Genomic DNA, 10936 nt, shown 5'->3' with positions numbered 1-10936 from the left:
GGAGACTAAAAATTTGAGAAGGTGCCTTTCTATGCCTTTAGGAGAGGAACGAAACAGTGGCATTAAACCTCCAGTTTGGCAGATTCCTCAAAGATACCAAGATTGTAGGGATACTCTTTCACATTCCCCAAATAGCAAGCGTGGCCACTGTGGCATTGCCACACTTACCCAAGCACCTTCTGCAAAATGTACAAATGAAATGTATCAGCCATCTAATGACATCAAAGGCCTGTGCCAGCCTCCCCCTTTCCCTAACAGGGGATGAGAAGCAGTACCAGGCTGTTTTTTAGCCCGCAGCCACTCAAGCCATGTTCCTAATTAAGAAAGTAAAATGCCCCAGACAAAAGTACAAAAAACGCAAGTGGTTACCGTAAGTACAGATTTTGAGATTCTCTATTTGCTGCCACGAGAATATCTCAGGGAGAAGGAAAAATATGGTAAACCACGGGAAATAAGGATAGAAGGCTAATATATTTAAGTAATTTTCACTACTGTAGTATGTTTCCTTTTCAATATAATTGCCTCTTGGATTTTTTTTTTTTTTTGGCTTATTTTTGCTTAAACACCAGAAACTTTTGACTTGGTCCAGGTTTTTGAATACTTGAATAGAATGTGGTTTGGCGTAAATATTAACAAAACTGAAAAAAAAATGAATTAAAATTTATTCTTTGAACTAATCTAAAAAAGGTATGTATTATTACAAAAGTTACTTTGTATATGGAATAGTAGGGGCTTGTTGTATCACATCTTCTGTAGGGCAATCAAAACCAATGGTTGAAACAAAAACACTTACTTGGGTTCTCTCCACTTCTTTAGATTTAAGCCCGAGTGGAAAGCCTTGGAGGAGAGCACCAATGACATTTCCGTAGCCCATGCTGATACCCAGCAAGTAACACTGCATTGCCTGTACCATGACTCCAGCAAATATTCCCTACATCTGTCTACACTGAGCAGTGCAGCTTCACAACATCTCATACACACTTTATACCATTTATTTCATCACTTACAACGCTATATTAAAATAAACTCCAGGGGCGCCTGGGTGGCTCAGTCGGTTGACCACCCGACTTTGGCTCTCACAGTTTGTGAGGTCGAACTCCGCGTCGGGCTCTGTGCTGACAGCTTGGAGCCTGGAACCTGCTTCGGATTCTGTGTCTCCCTCTCTCTCTGCCCCTCCCCCACTCACACTCTGTCTCTCTCTCTCTCTCTCTCTCAAAAGTAAATAAACACTAAAAATTTTTAAATAAGTAAAGAAGTAAATAAACTCCAGGTGACAATACTGGACTTCAGCTCCTTAGAGGACAGTATGATGGTCAACCTTCTACCCCCGGGAGCTAACACAGTGCCTGCACATAAGAGAGACCTTTAATAATAGCATCCTAATTCATAATAACATGCATTAAAATATTTAAATACATTTCTGATTTTCTTCAAGTATTAAAATTAAAAATAGTATTTACTGAGCACGAATACGTGCCCAGACTGATATTGAGTGCTTTCCTGATATTTATTTCATTTCATTTTCATGAATCTGAAGTAGGCACAGTTCCTGTCTTCTGAGGAAATGCGTGCAGAACAGTGATACAGTTAGCAAATGGCAGTTTTATCGTTTTTAACACCTCACAATACTGCCCGCTGGTACAAGTCCCTTAACAAACGCTTTTTCAAAATTACTGATGAAATCCAGACTCTTGGCAATTAAAACACTAAAGTTTGTAGCTGCAAATTTTCATGATTATTTGACACATAGAGATAGCCCATGGTATGTCTAGTCCAACTTGACTTCCTTTATATGAAGTGTTACTTCAAGGCGCTTCACAGTGAGGGAAACAAGGATGAAAGAAACTGAGATCTCATCCTCATAAGATAGTATTCCTGGAGTAGAGCTCCACTTGACCAGGGAGATCCAGCCCACCAGGCTAGCTCTCATCATACCTAACCTGGAAGAACTTCTGTGGCGAGTGCCCAGATAGGTATCCTCAATACGTGACAGTCAGCTCAAATCATCATCAGAGTTGGCTCATCAAACAGACTACCAGGATTTGCTGATTTCACCCTCTTAATAACTGTCCCTACTGTGCTGACGATACTGTGTATTGTGTGAGTGATATGGGCGTTGATTACAGAATGAGCTGCAGGATAAATAATCTGGAAGATTTCTAACAAAAGGTGGCCCTGTCTCATACTGGCATCATAAAGGCTCTCAGATGCCATACTGTTCTCATCCCAAGAGCAGAAGGGTTGACTTAGGACTGTTCTGTGGATTTGACCCATAAATTGCAGGTTTCGATTGCTTGTATTGTTCCTCTGAAATATTAGTGGCCTGGGAGTAAGTTGTAGTTGCAGATTAATGAGCCAGGTTGGGAAGTTATGACTGTCAGCAGCACCATGAGTATGATTTCAGGGACTCCAGGCAGCAGATCATTGTTGGTGCCTTTGTTCTCTGACACTGCAATTGAGACATGAAGTTTCTAGGACAAGGCTTACAGAACCAAGAACACTGTCATCTGTTCTAATATTCACATCCCTGGAGTCTCTGAGGATGCTAACAGAATAAACTCAGGAAATGCAGGAAGTCTATTAGACTAAGTAAGCAATAGTGGAGGGATGATTACATAAATAAAATATGGTAGTAATTGAAAACAAAGTGTCATGAGAATATTGGTAATGGCAGGCAAAGGTGTTGATGATGCTAAGAAGGAAAAAAAACATGAAAATGTCCATATAACATGATTTATTTATAAATAAAAAATATAAAATGCAAATAGAGAAAAGATCTGTATCTGCTTGTCAACAGTCCTTGTATCTGCTTGATAGGATTATGTGTGATTTTTATTTTCTTCCTTTTGTTTATTTTGATCGTCTTAATTTTCTGTCCTGTGTATGTATCTTTGTTTTGTATCTTTATAATACTACTAAAACAAAAGCTTTCTCAAAAGCAATATAGCCATAAAATGCAGTTAGAAAGAGAAAAGTTTAGAAAATTAGGAGTTATAAGGTACTAGGCTTATAATAATTTTTTTAAATAGATACTCTAATAGGATTATGTTCACCCCATAAAGTAACCAGAAGGCTGTGACCAATCTGCCTTTCTTTAAATCCCTTTTTTAAGAAACAAAAAATACAGTAACAATAATGTGATGAGAGTCATTTACAGTCCCAAAAGGGAGGTCACGGAGCATCTTAACTGTCCAATAACTGTCCATCTCAAACTGTGTTGCCAAGAAGCTTCTAGTAAAAGCAAAATTCAGTGAGCTATTTTATGTCAGTCTTGAGATTCTCAAAAGAATACATCATATTAAAGGCTCTGAGCAGTCCTGCTGTAAATTAACTTGAAAACTTCATTTAATCCAGTGTTTTCTTCCCATTAGCATCTCACATCCCAAGTAATAAGGATATTGGGATGAAGTCTGGTGATGAGGCGACACTGAAAAACTTCTTCTTTCAGACCACATAGATACATTACTCATATTGGGCATTTACTTATTTGCTTAGCTCTCTGCTCCAAGTGCAAGATAAATAATAATCTTGATTTCTGACAATTGCCCCAGGAGCCATGCCCTAGAGCTCCCCAGGGACACAGAAGCATTGGCACTTCTCTATTAGTCTTCTGGGACTGACAGATGCCCAGGAACCAAGGAGCTCATTATTGTTACTCACTTCATGCCTTGAAAACTTTTCAGATATTAGAGGTTATACTTTGCCCCCATTCCTATTACCCAAAATGCATATTTTCCTCTTGAATCTGGCAACATATGGCCACTATACAGAGTTTCCAAGCATGCTAAAGCCAACATAATAATAGCTCTGAAGATAATTTCCTGGAAGGGCATTTTTAGCAGTGAAGTTATGCTGTCTCCAAACTTTTCAATGTTTATACTCTTATCAGTATCTTGGAAGTGACATGAGGTGAGCGTCTTGTTAGGGGATTTCACAGAAGAACACAGTACAGTAGCTATTGCAAATAATGACTGTGGCTATGGTAACCCAAGGTGAAAAGCACTATTTGCATCACGTTATCACTCCTTAGAGATCCAATTTACACATGTTACTGCTGTAACTGGACAAGATGGATGTAATCACAAATGACCCACCACAACAGCAAGCCAGATAATTTATTTTTAAAAAATGGTTCAGAAAGACATTCAGGAAAGAATAATTCAAGGATTTGACAGTTGACAACTTGTGAAAAATTTTGAAAAATATTCACCCCAGAAAAAGTTCAGATTCTATATTATGTTTCCTGAATTTCTTTTTTATTAATGCTGGGCTCTGTGTGTGTGTGTGTGTGTGTGTGTGTGTGTGTGTGTGTGTGTGTTTATTGTCATTTCCAGAAATGTTATCTTTTATCTAGAAAATTTACTTTTAATCTAGAATCAATTACAACAAAATCATGAGTTCAGGAATTAAATCAGAGGCAGAAATTTGCCTTGAATGGCATAGTGAAAAGGTCCAGGCTTGGGAGAAGATATCATATATTCAGACTACGAAACACCTTCTGGTGTATCTTTCTAGCACAACACACAAATGCTTGCTCTGGAATACAGTCCACTTATGTATGATATCTCAGCTCTCAAGAGCCCTCAACAAGGCTACTATTGTATGACAGATAACTGTTGATGGCTATTTATCTGGAAGCCATTTACTCCACAGTTATTTACTCATCAGCTACAGTATTTCTTGCACCATGCTATTACACTTAGGTACAGTGATAAAGATAGAAGTAATAATAAGAGTAATAAAAGTAGTGATACAGCCAGAGAAAATCTTTGTCCTTATAGAGGTGACAGTTTATCAAATGGACATGGTTAAAAGCAATGAGGAAACCAGCCTAGTGATTAAGGGGTCTTTCCATATGACATAAAGAAACAATCAACCCAAAATGCAACCAGTGGTAAATTATGAAACTGTATTGAAAATGAAGAAATGGTGAAAGTATGGTGGAGAAAAAAATAAATTCATGAACAATGACTCCCTTTGCATACTCAGTTTCAACTATATTCTATCATGAATCCAACACTCTACCATCCCAGATGGCCCCCTATTCTCAAATAAATCAATTTAACACTTTTGTTTCTTTGCAAATGCTTTTCTCTTAACATTGAATGTCTCTTCCCCACAACCAAGTTTTCACCTATTGAGATTTCTCTATTCATTTTTTAAAATTTGAGATCCAAGTCAAAATTTGTGTCTTCCATGAATGTAAACCAATCATCTAAATCAAGGATGAACTATTTTCAGTTAGAGTACCATAACTCTAATTATTTCTTATTTCTTACCACATGGATTATGGTTAATATAACAAAAGCTTCTTAAAGGTAGTGAATTTGCATTTTAATATGAATATTTAATAACATTTATAAATTTTTTTAAATTTATGGCTTATTCCATTTTTTTAAGTTTATTTATTTATTTAGAGAGAGACAGAGACAGCACAAGTGGGGAAGGGGCAGAGAGAGAGGGAGAGAGAGGCCAAGCAAGATGTGTGCTGCCAGCACAGAGCCCGACACGGGCTCGGGGCTCAAACCCAGGAAATCATGAGATCATGACCTGAGCCAAAACCAGAGTCAGATGCTCAACTGACTGAGCCACCCAGGCGCCCCAACATTTGTAAATGTTTCTCAGGGGATTGTCAAATATAATGAATGAGTAAATGCAAACAAAAGCATTTCAGTAATCCTCCCAAATTAAAAAAAGAACAGAGAGTAATGAGTTATCAGCACGTCTTCAGACTTAGTAATAGACACATGTATGGTGCCATGTGTAATTATATAGGTAAAATTAACACATCACAAAAAAAGAACCAAATGAATGAATTTTCAGTAATTTTTGAGAGTGTATTTATGGTGGCCTATTTTTAAATGAAGACTCCATGGTTTTCAGTGAATTCACCTAGAAGAAAGGCGCACAGAGTTTCCTGAAAGAGATAAGCAGTTGTCATCCAGGGCATCTTGCCCTAAGCAAGGTCACAAGAGGGCCATGTGACATCCAGCCAAAACACACATCCATACATTTTTAGACAGCATGGAGAGAGAAAATAGGGTTTTCAAATATGATCCGCAATTCAAAGGCGGCTCCTTACATGGACAATGCTACACAGCATTTTTCTAGATGAGTATAGCAGGGATTCTTTCATTTTATAGTGGTGGGTAGCTCTCTCAAGCAACGCTTAAATATCCAGCAATTTAAATAGCAAATTTATATGCCATTTTAAAGCTTACAATGCATGTACCTCACAACCAGCCTGAAAATTAGATTATCATCATTCCATCTTTTAAAATTTAAATTCAAGTTAGTTAACATACAGTGTAGTACTGGCTTCAGGAGTAGAACCCTGTGATTCATCACTTACATAGAACACCCAGTGCTCATTCCAACAAGTGTCCTTCTTAATGCCCATCACCCATTTAGCCCATCCCGCACCCAGCTCCCCTCCAGCAACACTCAGTTTGTTCTCAGCATTTAAGAGTCTGTTATGGTTTGCCTCCCTCTGTTTTTATCTTACTTTTCCTTCCCTTGCCCTATGTTCATCTGTTGTGTTTCTTAAATTCCACATATGAGTGAAATCATGTATTTGTCTTTCTCTGAATAATTTATTTCACTTAGCATAATACACTCTAGTTCCATCCACATTGTTGCAAATGGAAAGATTTCATTTTTTTTTTTTGATCACGGAGTAGTATTCCAAATATATATATATATATATATATATATATATATATACACACACACACACACACATATGTATATATATATATATATATGTGTGTATATACATACACATACACATACATACACCTATATACCACATCTTCTTTATCCATTCATCAGTTGAGGGACATTTGGACTCTTTCCATAATCTGGCTATTGTCAATAGCAATGTTGTAATCATTGGGGAGCATGTGCCCCTTCAAATCAGCATTTTTGTGTCCTTTGGATAAATACCTAGTAGTATAATTGCTAAATCATAGGGGTAGTTCTATTTTTAATTTTTTGAGGAACCTTTGTACTGTTTTCCAAAGTGGCTGCTCCAGTTTGCATTCCCACTAATAGTGCAAAAGGGTTCCCCTTTCTCTGCATCCTCACCAACATCTGTTGATTCCTGAGTTGTTAAATTTAGCCATTCTGACAAATGTGAGATGTCATCATTTCATTCTATACTTAAAGAGTAGAGAAAATGGTGTGTGGTTTGGGGTCCTTAGTTTAAAAAGCAGAAGCCAGTTTACAGGTAAAAGAGAAAGGAACTTTTCAAAGGGCATTAGGTAGTTCATGGAATCTCTGGGGGGACAAGACCCACGTCAGGTTACTCACCAGCCAGAACAGCATGACCATGAACAGCACAGCCCAAACAGTGCTTGACAATTTTTAGAGTTGTTTTAGGAGGCACATCATTGCTTCCACTGCCTCTACTCACACCTATGATGTCACATTTGGAGGATGGAAATTCTATCACAGCAGTTTGAGAATAGACACCTTTGTCACTCCATGTACTCTCCAGTCAATCCAAATCACCAGAAGGCACCTGCCATATTGTGTTGCTGACCCCTGCATCTATGTCTTGCCCAGAGGCATCTGATTGGTGGAAACTAGGTCATATGCCTTTATCCAAGTTGTAAAGGGACCTGGGAAATTTAGTTTTTGGACTTCAGCTTCTTTTACAACTGGCCTACTTCCTGGAAGAAAAGCTAAAGGGGAATTGGAATAGAAATAGATTAGAATAGCTAAACTACCAAATCTGCCATAAATGGAGAATTTACTTGACTACAGTCACGTCGCTAGTAAGTGGCAGAGCCAAGTCTTACATTCTTCCCAAGATAAAATGATTGCGTCATTATGGTAGAGATGAGTAGTTCATCTGGCCTTCAGAGCTTTATTAACATATCTCGTAAGAGCAACTGTTTCCTTTTGACCCAGAATTGCATGGGCTCTAAGCATCATTATTGGTTTGATTTTCTAGATATCTTAATATTGTGAAGGGAGATGAATCCTTTATCCTTTCTCAAGCTCTCATTTAAAAATATTGGGGGTGCCTGGGTGGCACAATCGGTTGGGTGTCTGACTTCGGCTCAGGTCATGATCTCACGGTCTGTGAGTTTGAGCCCCGCATCGGGCTCTGTGCTGACAGTTTGGAGCCTGGAGCCTGCTTTGGATTCTGTGTCTCCCTCTCAATCTTCCCCTCCCCTGCTCACGCTCTCTCTCTCTCTCTCTCAAAAATAAATAAACATTAAAAAAATTTTTTAAAATAATGACAGCATTTACATTGTGCAACCAGTGGTTTCAGGGCCAGAAAGAGCCTTGAGTGGTGGTGAGAGGCACAGCAGCTGTGAGTTCATTTTCCCTACCTTCACATTATTCCCTGGATAACTAAAGGAAATAGGGAAAACAAATATTTTTAATCTGACTACATGTAAAAAGTGAAATGTAGGGGCGCCTGGGTGGCTCAGTTGGTTAAGCGTCTGACTTCGGCTCAGGTCATGATCTCATGGTCTGTGGGTTCGAGCCCCGCGTCAGGCTCTGTGCTGACAGCTCAGAGCCTGGAGCCTGTTTCAGATTCTGTGTCTCCCTCTTTCTCTGACCCTCCCCTGTTCATGCTCTCTCTCTCTGTCTCAAAAATAAATAAATGTTAAAAAAAAAAATTAAAAAAAAAAAAAGTGAAATGTAGGATATGGTGTAGAGACCCACACATTCCAGTTTAAGAGATCGTGTTCACATCCACGTTTAATCACTCAGTAATTGTGACACTGGAGCAAGTTGCTTACTCTTTGGGCCTCAGTTTCCTGTTTTGTAAAACAGGAACAAGGATGCTTACTAACAATTATAATTGTTAGTAGGATTATATGTAAGTTATAGAGAATATTATGAGTAGAGGCAGAGAAGCAATGGTGTGTCCTCTCAATTATATGTACAAATAGTTATTTGTAAGACATTTTATATAGTCCTAGCAAATAGTATTGATTAAATACAAACTATTATTTAAAATATTATTTTAAAATAATTAATGTCATAACCTTAATTGAGCAAATTTGAAAAATGAAGTCCTATGGTAATCTACCCAGTCATAAAAATGGTTACACTTTATTTTAGGCAATCCAGAATATTAATTTATTTCCTCTTCCCTCGGCCCCACACCTTAGAAGTCAATCGTTTTCCCCAAGAGCCTCCTGAAGGCCCCTTTCATGTCCTTGTTCCATAGGCTGTAGATGAGGGAGTGGTTACACTTTTCACTGAAGAGCTATGATAGAGAATAATGACAAATGAGATTTTCTTCCTCTAATTTCTGACAGTTTTACATTTGTATGGCTTCATGTGTTTTAACAACAACAACAAAATGTCTACTTCCTTCCACAACTGACCTGTTTCCAATTATACTTAGAGACCTTTCCTAAATTCTACCTTTATAGAACTCAAACTGTCTGATGGTTTTCAAATAACATAATAAAGGAAAGGGGAAGCAAATAGCTTGATATCTCTTAGAAAAGTCACCTGTACCATCTGTCTAGGCCTTACTGGAAAAAAATGACTGTTAAAATGCAGTCTTTAAACAAAAAAAAAATAGTCTCAGAATTTCATGGAAACTCATCTCTAATGGACCAAGTAAAAACATGCTTTGAATGGACTTTACAACATTTTAACAGTTTCAGAAACAGCCTGACATCTCAATTATAAAGAAGAGTAAAGCTCTCACATGTGTAGAGCATGTACAAAAAGCACAAAATCATTTTTTTACCTTTTGTTGTCATTAGCAAAACTTGTCCTCAATGCCTGTTAAGTTTGTCTACGATATAGACTTCCTAGCTTAAAAAGAAATTGGACTCAAACACATGCTCTGAAATCTATTTTCTACAGGGAAAAGAAAAAGCAGAAAGCAGAAGGAAGGCAAATGTCTCTCCACTTTGGTATCATCTTACATTTATACCCGGTCTGAGAGAGAGAACCGCGATGAAAATGGAAAGGGATGTATAAAGTTCATTGGTCTCTGACCCACGTTTGCCGTGAACTCTGCTAGAGAGCTGACTGCTGAGGGAGTTCCCTATGCTAATGAGACTGGAAGTGGGGCTGAGTATGGTGTGGAAAATGGGTAGAGCAAGCAAAGGAGGGGGAAAGAGGAAAGTACAAAGACCACCAGAAATGTGAGCAGAGAAACATAAGAGTGCAGGAAGGAGGAATCCTAGGCAAGAGTTGGAAGAACAGAGTGACTAAGCTGTCAGGGAAGTTCTTATGGCTTTACTCAGAATGACGTTATGCACCATGCAGATTGCGAGACTTTAAATGGGTGACGATTTAAAGAGTTTTCATGCATAAAAGCGTGAGAGAGCACTTATTTGGGGGCTCTGGATATGAAATGAAAGAGAAAAATATGACAATAATTGAACGTGATGCCAGGGTCAAGAGGTTTTGTTATTGTTATTCTCGTCATTTTTCTAAGCCCTTCTAAAGACAAAGAGCCAATGGTAATGGAAGGACTGAAGATGCCAAATAGTGCAGTGAAGAGCCTTTCATCAAGTGGGTTGAGAAATCATGGACTGGTGTGGAATTCCTGATCAGTGAAAATTAATGCAATTTTGAAACTAAGAGAAATTTTTAAGGAGGAAAATGTTTCGCAAGAATTTTATGGCAAAACTACAACTTGAGATTTCTTCTGTTGACTGTCAATCCTGTGCTTTCTCCAGGAGGCCAAATTGTCTCAGTCGCTTTGACGATGAGATCTTGCCCCACAAAATTTAAAGGCTCAGGAGTAGGAATAAAGATTGCAAATGATTGTGGAGAGCTGATGCAGTGGGGAAGAGAGAATGGTAAACTGACACAAGAATGAGAGTTGAACCTCAGAGGCCTTGGCGGGGGGGGGGGGGGGGGGGGGGGGGGTTTTTGGGCCCCCCCCGGCCAACCAAGGGAAAGGAGGGCAGGGCAGCCGCACCAACACAAAAAAAAGAGAACA

Source organism: Panthera uncia (genome assembly GCF_023721935.1).
Source record: "Panthera uncia isolate 11264 chromosome C1 unlocalized genomic scaffold, Puncia_PCG_1.0 HiC_scaffold_3, whole genome shotgun sequence".
Lineage (NCBI taxonomy): Eukaryota > Metazoa > Chordata > Mammalia > Carnivora > Felidae > Panthera > Panthera uncia.
The sequence above is the reverse complement of the archived record's forward strand: the minus strand, read 5'-3'. Positions refer to the sequence as shown.